Source organism: Pristis pectinata, chromosome 26, assembly GCF_009764475.1.
Source record: "Pristis pectinata isolate sPriPec2 chromosome 26, sPriPec2.1.pri, whole genome shotgun sequence".
Taxonomy (NCBI): Eukaryota; Metazoa; Chordata; class Chondrichthyes; order Rhinopristiformes; family Pristidae; genus Pristis; species Pristis pectinata.
Window position 1 is genome coordinate 26,537,042 of NC_067430.1, and position 12,446 is coordinate 26,549,487.

A 12,446-nucleotide genomic window follows, 5' to 3' on the forward strand; every position below is an offset into this window, starting at 1 on the left:
ACACTAATCATTAAGGCCAACCATATGCCTTCATAATCACTTGCTGCACATGCACGTTAGTTACAGGGAATCCGTGTACCGTTGAACATCGATGGCCACTCAGCATTTACCAAAGCTTAATTATCCACTTTGCACGAAACAAGTCTTTCTATAATTTATTGCATCAGCCTTTCTCCTGGCCATTCACTGTCCACATTCCCCAAAGCCCCTTGCAATCCTCCTCTACTCAATCCCACCTAGTTTAGTATCAAACTTGGAAATGTGGCAAAAGGGACCAAATGTCAAATTGTTGATACAAATAGTGAATAGCTGGGGCTCCAAGCACAGATTCCTGCAATACTCCTTGTGTCACAGTCTGCCCACCTGAGAAAGACCCATTTATTCCTACTCTCCCTTGTCCAATAACCATCTCTCAAACTGTGTCAATCACCTCTCCATATGCTCTTTGTTGACCAACCTGCTCGTGGATCTTAAACCTTAGAAACCCAAATGCATCACAACAGGTTCCTGTTATCTATTCTGCAAGGCATACACTCAAACTCCAGTAGATTAGTCAAACTTTTCATAAATCCAGGCTGACTTTACTCAAATGTTCTGTAATTTTATCCCTCGTTACAGACATTAGAGCAAAAAAATTCAGGAGTTCTCTCCCTTACGAAGTGTAGTTACATTTGCTACCCTCCAAATTAGAGCAATTCCATCCAGAACCTATAGAATTGGATCAATAACCGGTGTTCACCATCTCTATAGCCACCCCTTTCAAGTGTAGATCCTAGAACGCGCAAAGAAAAATTGGATTGCAATGCATTCACAAGATTACTCAAGGGCTATTTTTCTTTAAACTTGCATCCTAACCCATCCCTTTGCATTATGAAAAGACTCGATCACCATTGAAGGAATGACCACCTAACAATCAGAAAGATTACCCCAAAAGAACATTCAGTTTTCAGTGAAATAGATCATTCCACTGATCAGCAATTTTAAAAACTCTTACAATGCAATGAACCAGCATACCTCACATTGCTTTAATCTCCACAGTGCCAAAACATGCTTTCAAATGATCTGGAAAGAAAACAAAAATCAAAATCAAGACAAATCAGTAGCAATTTAGAGTCCATTAAGCAGGAGAGGAGTTTAATATTGCAGTGCACATTAAAATGCAGTTTGTGCACCAAATACAAACTTTAAAAATGTCTTCATTTACAAATGTACTTGGAGCCAACATTACAAATTTACAATTTAAGCAGCAACTCCTACAAAATCAAAGTCAAAATAAAGCAAGCATTACCAAAGACACCATTGCAAATAAAGTCAGAAGGACAGACTTGCCCTGTTTGCAATACTGGCAGAAGTATTCTTGGTAGGGAAGAGATCCACTAGCAATTAAATAGGCATGACAGCATGTATGTGTATTTATATATAGGTAACAAGTCAGCATTTAACAGACACACCCATCCTTCAGGATAGAGTGAACAGTGCAGACTATTCACAACCAACCAAATGTGGCCAAAACAATCGAGGTGAAGATACAAGAATACTAAACTTGCTATACTTTAACATTCTTGTACTGCTTAGATTGTGGTTCAATGGTCATTTATTTTCTTTAGATATAAGATGGCTTGGAGAATGGGTCTTTGACAAATCAGTAAATACATGCAGTAAACCTCCCTAGACACTTCTCCTGGAATGCTATTCAGACAGGCAATACTAGTTTTAATAGATTAAACACTTCATTCTCAACCACCCAGTAAATCACATGACCCATTGCTACAAAGCAGCTAAATGTATTAGAAGGCATGATGAACTATAATGTGCACATTTCAATATAGACAAGCACAGAAGGATACAATTGGAAATGAGTGTCAAGCTAAAATATTTGCAGTATAGTTTAGCCCATATCCCCCCCAAAACAAAAGACTGCACCAATCCCAATCATAGCTTTTGCATATTATTTCTGAACTCCATGCTTTCGCACCTTCCTGCAAAATCATTTGAGAGCCATTTAATAGAGAATTAATACACTGAACAGCATCCCGGAACCAATAAAAAAGGCATTTGACTCAAAAGAGGCATTTTAAAAAATGGATAAACTTACAAGGGCTTTGGGAAAATGCAATGAATATCCAGTGGTTAGCATTTCTGAAAGTACTACTAAACATGTTATCGTGCACTAATCTCCTGCAACTCCACTTATTTATTCTGGGAAATAAAACCAGTAGAGGCAGTCATTCAAGAACTTTATGTTCATAGAGTTAAAGCTGGAATGAGGATATGAAACTATTGCAACTCCAGCTAGAGAAAGGGAAGTACATGTATGATACAGTTTATTCAGGTATTCACTAGGAAATAATCGAAAAATAAACAATATAGTCCAGGTTAAAAGCTCATTAAGTGCGCATCACTAGCAGAGATCTAGACACCTGACAAGTTCTCTTCTGATCAGCTAGAAACAAAAAGAGTTCATAAAAATCAGGTGCAATTATTTGATCATTTAAGATATACCTGCAGTGATGTGATAACACTGGTCTCATCATCCTGTGTCAGTCGTGAACATCAAAACCGAAAGAGGCTGAGATGGCACGTTTGGTCACCTCATTATGGGATGGATGTGGAAGCTTTAAGAGGGTGCAGAGGAGATTTACCAGCATGCTGCCTGAATTGGAGAGCATGTCTTATGAGGATGGGTTGAGTGAACTAGAGCTTCTTTGGAGAGGAGGATGAGAGGTGACTTGATAGAGGTGTACAAGATAAGGGGCATAGATCGAGTGGACAGTCAGACTTTTTCCCCAGGGTGACAATGGCTAATATGAGGGGCCATTATTTTAAGGTGATTGAAGGAAGGTATAAAAGGGGATGTCAGGAAATTTTTTTTTAAAAAACAGTGGCGGGTGCATGGAACGCACTGCCGACAGAGATTGTGGGGGCAGATACATTTAGGGACATTAAGAGACTTAGATAGACATGAATGATAGAAATGGAGGACTATGTGGGAGGGAAGGGTTGGATAGATCTTAGAGCAGGATTGAATGTCGGCACAACATTGTGGGCCGAAGGGCCTGTACTGTGCTGTAGTGTTTCATGTTTGAGACTGAAGAAATTTTTAAGTGACCCTCACATTATTGGTGGGGGGGGGGGGGGGGGAGGGAGATGTTCTTAGAAAGGAATCCATGTTGTGATTTTCTGTAATGTGAACCCCTTATCCCCCCCCAATCAAATCCCATGCTTTGGGCAGAGACATGTTCCTATGGGATGTTCTCTCAGATTAAGCCATTTTTAATCAGGCTATCATTAGACTCTGGGGATGATGGACAAGGCTTGTGGATTAGGAAAGGGTATTGGGGAAAGATAGGATCCGAGGATCAGGTTTCATGGGAGAAAGGTGGTGTTGGAGTTCAGGGGGTCATAAAGTGCAGTAACTTGGTGGAAGTGGATTAAAAGGGACCAGTGCCAAGAGTTGGCCACGGCTACTGTAGTGAGTCAGAAGATACCTCACAGACGGAGCAGAGTCGTGCTGCACTCTGGAGATGTCTGTTCACATGTTCTCGGACCAGAGAGGGTGTGGTAAAGGAGGGTCACTGCTGTGACCACCAACCCGAATCAACAGTGATGGCATATCCAAAATCTTATTGCCCCACAGTATTAAGTGACTAAAAATAAAAAAAAAATTACAATTTGTTCTCTTTAGCATTTTGATTTAATCGTCCCACACACAAAGTGAATTTTACTTTCTTTGGGTAGTGATTTGTGAATTCCGCAAAGGTGAATTTCCATATGAACAGCCATAACGGGTCACCTGTACCAGTCCTTTGAGCTTGTGGTCAGAAATCATCACCTTTTGCTCTCGTGCTCAGCATTTTGATATAATGCACTCTCAAGCTCATTTGACAATCTGTCAGGCAGTGTTGGTACAACTTTCTTCACAGCAAAAGGGAACATTTACCATCACGAGACATTAGGCTGGATGGCTTGGAATACATACAGGAGAGAAGTTACAGCAGGACAGTACTACACATGAACATACCCTCAAGTCATTATGGTTAGGTCAACTCAATTCTATCAATGGATGTACAAGTGCTAGTAGAAGCTGTTACCCTACAGCAACAGGGTTCAATTCAGACCTCCACTTGTGTGGAATTTGTATTTTGTGACTGCTATTTCTTCCAGGTGCTCTGGTTTCCTCCCACATCCCAAAGATATGCAGGGTGCTAGGTTAATTGCCTGCACAAGGACCAGTGGCAAAATCTGAGAGTTAAAAGAATGTCAAGAGAATGAAGTGGGATTAACGTAGGATTAGTATCAACATGCAGTTGGTCAGCACAACTGTGGGCTGAAGGGCCAGTTTCCGCACTCCCTCTCTATTAAGATTCAGTGCTGGGACAGCAGGCAGGTTGCCCACAACTAGCCAGGAGTTTACAGGGAGGGTCTCCCATTCCTTGCTGGGGAGCTGGAACACAAACCAAGCCCAAATGGACCCAAATGGGTATGTTGGCAGTGGTTCAATCTTAATGTTAAAACACAAACTCTAAATATACTCAAACCTGGAGGCCACTGAAGCGACCATCTGAAAAAGGAAATGATAAAATAAAATCTTGGAATTTTGTGTTGTGCATAGTCGGCCTGACCTGGCACTTCAAGCCAAATTTCACGTGCGCAATCTCTTTCCACCATCCCTTTAAGTTTGAAGTTAAAATACTCAAATCGGCTGTGCAATTGCAACAAAATGGCATTTCAATGAGACTACAAAACTTACAATAGTTTTTGACTAGCCGATACTATGATTGGTTGGGAGCCTTGGCAAAAAATGCCTACATTAAGGAATGGTATACCCTATTCTAACATTGAGCTGTTTATAACACCTTACATTTACATCTCAAAATGATTCCAGCTCTGAAGGAGAAGGGAAAGATTTATAGGGGACCTGAGGGGCAAGTCTGTTATACAGACACATGGGTGGTGGGTATATGGAATGAGCTGCCGGAGGAAGTAGTAAAGGCAGGGACAATTACAAATGTTTTACAGATATTAGACAGGAAAACGGATAGGTAAGCTTTAGAGGGATACAGGCCCCAACACAGACAAATAGGAATAGCTCAGACTGGCACTTTGGTCAGTATGGATAAGTTGGGCCAAAGGGCCTGTTGCCAAGCTGTATAATTCTTATGACTAAATTTCCGAGCTACAGTCATACCACAGGGAAAGTGTGCAGCCAATTTGTACGAAGTTCATGTTTCATGGAATAATTTCAGTCACTTTATGACTGACCAGAAAATAGGACTCCTTTCCTTCAACTGCATCCTTGCACAGGTTTTACTGTAAAATAACAGACACCAAGGTAATGCTACAGTAATTTAGACGGAAGAGCCACCTGAAGAGTCGAGGTGCAAAATAAGATCAGGAAAGATTCTAGAAAATCATGCAATTGTGGACTTTTAATACATTGCTAAAAGAATACAGAAATCTCAAGCTGCTCATCTACTCTGGTTTAGAAAAGGACGGTGGGGGTGGGGAAGGGACAAGAACAGAAGGGCTATTAATGATTCCCAGCATCTGAAATGCTTCAGCAATGCTTTTTCCAATTGTCTTGGCACCAAGGTTACCTCAAATCCATATCATATCAGTTGGAGCAGGATTCCCAAGCACTCCAGGCCAAAAGCACAAAGTAAAATCTCCAAGATCACCTTTCAAATGATCACCCAATTGAACAGTTTAAGGTATCTGTCACCAAGTCTCCATTACTAACCAAGAATAAAAGGCAGCCACGCCTTTCCTTTACATGAATCCATCAAGTGCAACAGATGACCTTACAATCGCTGCAACACAAGGTGCACAGTTATATGAGGGGGGTCCTGGAAAATGTATTACTCTCCAAATTGAGATGAACCAGGTACTCAAAAACCTCTGGTTTTGCCCTCAATGAGCATGAAATGCACAAATTGAAATTAACTATGCTCCAAGCTAATCTGACACAGGACATTAAATGCCAATTGCAAACATTTATCGGTTTTACACAAAACCTAATTAGGTGCTTTGATACAAGCTCCGAGTCTTCAAATTCTGTAGACAAACAGAATTCATGATTTCATTGGCAGGATTTGAAGGGGTTGTACAGATTCATATATTTTATGGCATCTCAGTATTATAGCAGCTGAAGGATACAACTCTACAAACAAGCTTTGACTGCACTTATTGCCCTTCATGACCCAATGTCCCAAAGTACACAGCCAAATATTATCAATATTCCACAAGTTTGTCTACAAGACCCAAACCACATCAGACATTATTGAAGCCAAAGTTTTGCACTAGTGACAGCACAGTACTCCTTGCTCTGACCAGAAGTATCTGAATTATTCAAATCCATCACCTTCCAAAAAAATTTTGCAATACTCAAGTTTAAATGAAACTGCATTACCATTTCATTTGAAGTCAGATACAACATACGTAGAATGACGTTACTTAGACTGAGGACAATAGGAGGTTCTCACGTACTTTGGCATCAAGACCTAATATAGCTGGACTATTACTCTTGTGGCTCGAGGGTGGGTGAACAGTATTGAATGCATTGCATTACCATTTCATTTGAAGTCAGATACAACATACGTAGAATGACGTTACTTAGACTGAGGACAATAGGAGGTTCTCACGTACTTTGGCATCAAGACCTAATATAGCTGGACTATTACTCTTGTGGCTCGAGGGTGGGTGAACAGTATTGAATGCATTTAGCCCAAGCCTGTTTGCCAAGTGTGCATATGACGGAGGACATGAAGTCACGCAAGTCATGAACGTCTTAAGAAAACCCGTTGCGCCACTTTGCTGTCCAAAAGCAAGTAAACAAACTTCTATATATAGAATAGCCCAAGGTGTTTTAGATAGGCTAAATCAAATAAAGATTTAATCCTAAAACATAGGATACAAGGATAGAGAATCAAAGTCTTCAAAGTTGTGGCTTTCAAAAGGAGTTAAGAGATTAGAGATTATCGAAGAGGATTCCAAAGCTCACAAAAATAGCAGCTGGGGGGCAGCAATTAAATTTGGACACATTCAGAACTGAAAGTAGGCCACAGAGCAAAGTAGGCCTTTCAGCCCAACAAATCCATGCCGACCACTGTGCCCACCTAAGCTACTCCCAATTTCCTGTGCTCAGCCCATATCCCTTTAGCCCTGCCCCTCCATGTACCTATAATGTAGGAGTGAAGATTGCTAGAAAAAGGCACGGTCAGGAGGTTTGTAAACAAGACTAAAATATACAAAAAGGCACTGATTAACTGGTAAACAATGTTTCAGTGGGAATGAGCCAAGCCATGGACAAAGTCAGACATCTTGAGCTGCAATAGTTCCACGAACACCAAAATTTAAATGTATAGGAGTCAAAGACCAGGCATTTTAAAAGACCATTTTAAACCAGGGGCATCCTCAGAATTGTCTAGAAAAAAAAATGGCAGATTTAGCTTTGCTTTTTGAAAAACAGTTGAAGAATCAAACAGAACTAGTTTCTGAACATTTTCACAATTGCAAAACAAAGTGGGCCCCAATATTTGCCAATTCATTCAGCCTCCAGAAAACATTCCAAACAAACTTTCCACATCAGGCAGAAAACAAACAAGGATCTCAATCAAATTATTTGGCATGCAAATTGGAAGCTCCAAGTGTAGCTGTGGTTTTGGGAATTACTGAGCATTGCAGAGTCTGCAAACCAGATCCCAGGCTCATTTTGCTTGAATTGGTTTGAGCTATTTTCCTATTGCTGAACCAAATCAAAATAGGGTTTTAAGAAAAAGTCAACTTCAGCATCTCCAGAACAGTCTGCAGACCATTTCTGCAAGCTACCCCAATACCTACCAGGCTACAAGAACACAGGACTGCAATTGCCAAGAGCTAACACCAATAATCAATTGCAGCTCAAAATACATGGCTTCTGCCATTAGAAACAAGTCAATGTTCTGGCTATTTCACAATGAGATGATATGGAAATTTTAAACAGCCACACAATGCTTGTGTTGAATGTTGCGGTCACTAGGAAACAGACTTCCAGAAATATTTTCTGTAGAAGTGGTCTGTTTTTGTGCCAAACAAGTCAGCATTCAAATAATTGACAAGAGAACATTTGGGCATGATATGTGACAAAACCCAAATTTTGCTTAGAATATTGAATTATTTGTCCATGCCAACAACAATCTGGTTCAAGCTCAATTTTTTCAATGATGTTTTAAAGGGACCAAAAAGTTAAGTGGGGGCAGAATTGAGGCATCTGTTATACAGCACATTGGAATTGTGAAGTCATCCTACTTTGCCCCACACCTTCCAGCATTGCTGGACTGGTCCTTCCAATTCTTCTGTTGGATGGACCTCTCTCTACTCTTTGCCTCAGTGAAGAATTTAGCACTTCAATCTGCCAGTGTCCATGGATTGCATGCAAGGATTGCGGTAAAGTTAAATATACTTCATACCCTGCTATCTGTTTTATTATTTGGAGTAGTATGTGCAAAATGAGCATCTCAAAATGTGGGCCAACAGTTCACTGAAAGCTTCCTGGGCATACTTCAAAGGCATTTTCCCCAATAGTTAAGCTCCAAAATGGGGCCGTGGAAAGCAACTTGGGCAAGAGATTTCACAATAGAATCAAACAGTTCCACAAACTTCAAGTGAGATCACAATTAAGATATTCTTAAAAAAAACCAAAGACTCGAGGGTCACTCGGTCTTGTGCTGACTGAGCATAGCACACATTTTGGAACTGCACAGAAATTGAACTAGTTCAGGCATATATAATACTGGGCAGCAACTCCAAGGTAGATCATGGAGGCTTTTGGATCAATAACTTGATAGTCCTTCCCAGTTGTCCGTCACTTTTTCATGCACCATTTCAATATTAACTAAGACAGTAGATAACAAGTCCTGGAATACATCAGCAAATCGCAAAAATGTCATCCAGGTCAAGCAAAATGCTGCACATTGTGCCAATCATCCATACTTCAGCAGTGACCACCTTGAACAATCTCAGCCTCCATTGTCAGATGTAGTTTGTATACACTGAATTGTGGGTGTAGAAACTGGCCAAAAATGCTCCATTCACAAATACTGCACAAGTCATGAAGCAGCAGAGGCAAGACCAAATGGAAGTTTAAAAGATTATAAGAGGAATAGATAGGGTAGACAGCTGGTATCTCCTCCTTCACCCCCCCCCCCACCCCCACCCCCCCCAGGTCAAAATGTTTAATACTAGAGGACATGCATTTAAGGAGGGGGGGGCAAGTTCAAAGGAGATGTGTGGGGCAAGGTTTCAGAGTGGTGGGTACCTGAAACATGGAACACACTGCCAGGGGTGGTAGTGAAGGCAGGTATGACAGTGTTCTCTTAGATAGGCACATGAATGTGCAGAGAACAGAAGGATTATGGACATTGATTAAACACCTAATGCCTTCTACCTAGACAAAGACTTTAAGGTTACTCTTGTGCTGATTGAGCAGAGTACAGATTTTGGAGTTGCACAGAAATTGAACTAGTTTAGCACATGGGCTGAAGGGCCTGTTCCTGTGGTCTACTGTCCTACGTTCATTTTGATTGCAACTGTTGATTAATTTATCAACGCCAAATGGTAGAACTCCGGCCATTGCCATAAAATTAGAAATACCATGCATTGACTTTCAAGAAATAAGCAAATTGAAGACAGATGCAAATGTTAACTACCATTACCACAAGCTTGCTTGTAGACACACAAAAAAGCAATCCCTCAGCCTTGTTCAGTGATTCAACCTCCACAGCTCTGGGATAATTCCAAAGACTTAAAATCCTCAAGAAATTCCTCTCAAGTCTTTAATGGACATGTCCTTCTAAAGCTATACCCATGAGTTCTAGATTCTTCCACCAGTTAAGCATCCACCTTAATTCTACACTTCAATGAGATGACATTCAACTCTCATGACTAGCCCTGAACTGCTCAACCCTATTATGCAACCCTTCCTTGCAGGAATAAATGAAGTCAACCTCAATGCAATTATATCCAACCTTAAAAGACTGTACTCCAGGTGCAGTCTAAAATTCTATGCAGCTGCATCAAGTACTCAAGCCCCACAATCAAGTCCAATTTGCTATTTGCCTCCCTAATTATCAGCTGGATACGTATGCTGGTGTTCTTCATGCAAAAGAAAACCCAGAGCCCTGAATTTGATAGGCTCTCCAGCAAAACACTCAACATTATTCTCATCAGAATGGATAACCTCATTTCCCCCACACACTCCTACACCAAAATTTTGCTCACTCGTTTTGCACACTTAACATTTACTTCCACTCCAAGAACATGGGAGAACACACACACAGATTCTCATTGAGGGTTCAGCAGTGGAAAGGGTGAGCAGCTTCAAGTTCCTGGGTGTTGACATCTGAGGATCTATCCTGGGCCCAACATATTAATGCAATCACAAAGGCACGCCAGCAGCTCTTTGTTTCGGAGTTTGAAGAGATTCAGTATGTCAAAGACTCACATTTCTATGTTCAGTGGAGAACATTCTGACTGGTTGCATCACAGCCTAGTATGGAGGCTCCAATGCACAGGATCGCAATAGGGTCGTGGACTCAGCCAGCTCCATCATTGGCACAACTTCCCCCACCATTGAGGACATCAAAAGGTAGTGCCTCAAGGCAGCGTCCATCACTGAGGACCCTCACCATCCAGCACATACCCTCTTTTCACTACCACCACCAGGGAGGTGGTACAGGAGCCCGAAGACCCACATTCAATGATTCAGAAACAGCTTCTTCCCCCTCTGCCATCAGATTTCTGAACAGTCCACGAACACTAATCCATTCTTTTTGCATTATTTAAATTTCACATCATCCAAGTCAGTGATACCAAGTCTGATTCACTCATCTTTGCATCAAACTTAACTAGAATGCAGTTGGCCTTGTCATCCAGGTTATAATATGGACAATGTAGTTGGGGCCTCCGGATTCCTATGGCATCCTACACATTGCAGCTTGCTGCTTTGAAAAAATGACTCCTCCCCACTTTGTCAGATGGCCAATTCTCGATCCATGTTAGCATTTCTCCCATAACTCATGGGATCAAGGGCAAGGCTTACACCACAAGATTACAAATGAACCACCACATGTTAAAGATAATGCCCTGATAGAAACTTTACAAGCATTCACTAACATTTTATGACAAGGTTGGAATAGAGGCAACTTTTGTTTCTAATCTCTTATAACCATGAATTAGTAGCAGAAGTACATTCTGGCAAGTGTGGAATAATTATCTTAAATTCAACTCTACATGGTGCTCCTCTGAGGCCCCGCCCCAGAGGAAGGAGGTCACTAACCATGTAGGATAGACAGAAACATGTTCATGCTACACCAAAATAGAAATACTTTGATTCCTCTCAGCCCAATGCATCCCTTTTCTAAAACACTTCACTTGAGTTAACAGAACCTTGGGACAGATCAGTAGAATCAAGACCAATGATCCTCAATGTGCACAAGCACTTCTGAAAGTGCTCACTTGCTCTGCAAACTGTACACACCTTAAGGAAAAAAAACTACAAAAGGAAATTGAGAATAGAAACATTTCAACCAGGAGGCTGCAGAGTTGTGGACACAGCACAGTCCATCACAAGCACACCACTCTTGACCACTAACAGCATCTACAGGAGGTGCTGCCTCAAGGCAGCAGCATCTATCATCAAGGATCCCCACCATCTGGGGCATACCATCTTCTCACTGCTATCAAGCAGGAGGTACAAAAGCCCAAAGTCCCACACCACCAGGTTCAACTGACCTGCACAACCCTAACCCTACCTCAGCAATGGAACACGATGGACCACCTCTTGCACTAGCATGGACTCGTTTTCAATTGTGGCTTTGGTTGTTTTTGCACTAATTACTTGAAGTCTTTTGCCCATCTTTATGGTATAATTTATATTCTGTGTGGTCTGTACCTACATGTGATGCTGCTACAAGTTTTTCTATTTTACTTGTACCTCATTGTACTTGTTCACATAACTAGACTTAATTTGAACATTATGGAAATGAGTAGTTTTTGGGAAAACTTAATCCATCATCTTGTTCTAATTTTTACAGAAATCTAAATTAAATGACATGCCATCCAGCCAACAGAATTGCTACTGGATTGAAAAGGTCCAGTGGACTCTGGCACAGATTGTCCAATTACACATCTAAAAAGATTTGTCAGAATAACTGAAGTAGCACCAAAATCTTCAACATGCAATAGACAAAAACATACACAACGAGTAGGGGTGTTCTGCTGGAAAGCAGAGCATTTATTCATTCTCTTCTCCACTCCACCTGCACACACCCACCCCCACCCAAACTGAGACATTAGCTGGTCTGTCATGAAATAATGAAGGTAATTATGTACTAATTAAAGTGGATGCAAATGAAAAGTCTTTCAGCGAGATCTTGGTGTACAAATAGCAAATCTCTACGACAGAATAC

General features: G+C 41.1%; 1 protein-coding gene across 6 annotated transcripts in view; it reads right to left on the minus strand.

Annotated features, from left to right (window-relative positions):
• spsb1 (splA/ryanodine receptor domain and SOCS box containing 1) overlaps positions 1-12,446 on the minus strand; it is a 63,432-nt gene that overhangs the window by 18,996 nt on the left and 31,990 nt on the right. For 5 of the 6 annotated variants that reach the window (XM_052039602.1, XM_052039599.1, XM_052039604.1 and 2 more), the window contains exon 2: positions 1,015-1,062. The gene's annotated coding sequence lies outside the window, so the exon portion shown is untranslated. Of the gene's footprint in view, positions 1-1,014; positions 1,063-1,288; positions 1,357-12,446 lie in introns of those variants that run through there. The other variant, XM_052039600.1, reaches the window with a different exon arrangement.